Source organism: Egretta garzetta, unplaced genomic scaffold (assembly GCF_000687185.1).
Source record: "Egretta garzetta isolate BGI_Z169 unplaced genomic scaffold, ASM68718v1 scaffold85, whole genome shotgun sequence".
In the NCBI taxonomy this organism is placed as follows: domain Eukaryota; kingdom Metazoa; phylum Chordata; class Aves; order Pelecaniformes; family Ardeidae; genus Egretta; species Egretta garzetta.
Window position 1 is genome coordinate 3636793 of NW_009259718.1, and position 419 is coordinate 3637211.

The following is a 419-nucleotide window of genomic DNA, read 5'->3' on the forward strand; positions in this document are numbered from 1 at the left end:
CCGGGCGGTGGCAGGAGCCCCGTCCTTGGAGCTCGGAGTCTGACGGAGGAGAATGACCCGGCAGCGCGCTTCGCGTGGCAGAACGCGTAGGGAATGGGCAACGCTCCGTAGAACCACAGAACCGCTCGGGCTGGAAAAGCCCTTTAAGATCACCAAGTCCAACCGTTACCCTACCCCGGCCACCCCACCGCTAAACCACGGCCCCGAGCACCTCGTCCGCCCGGCTCTTAAATCCCCCCAGGGATGGGGGCTCGAGCACCTCCCTGGGCAGCCCCTTCCAGTGCCCGATAACCCCTCTGGCAAAAAACATTTTTCCTAAGGTCCAACCTAAACCTGCCCTGGTGCAACCTGAGGCCATTTCCCCTCATCCTCTCGCCCATTACCTGGGAGAAGAGGCCGACCCCCACCTCACTACAGCC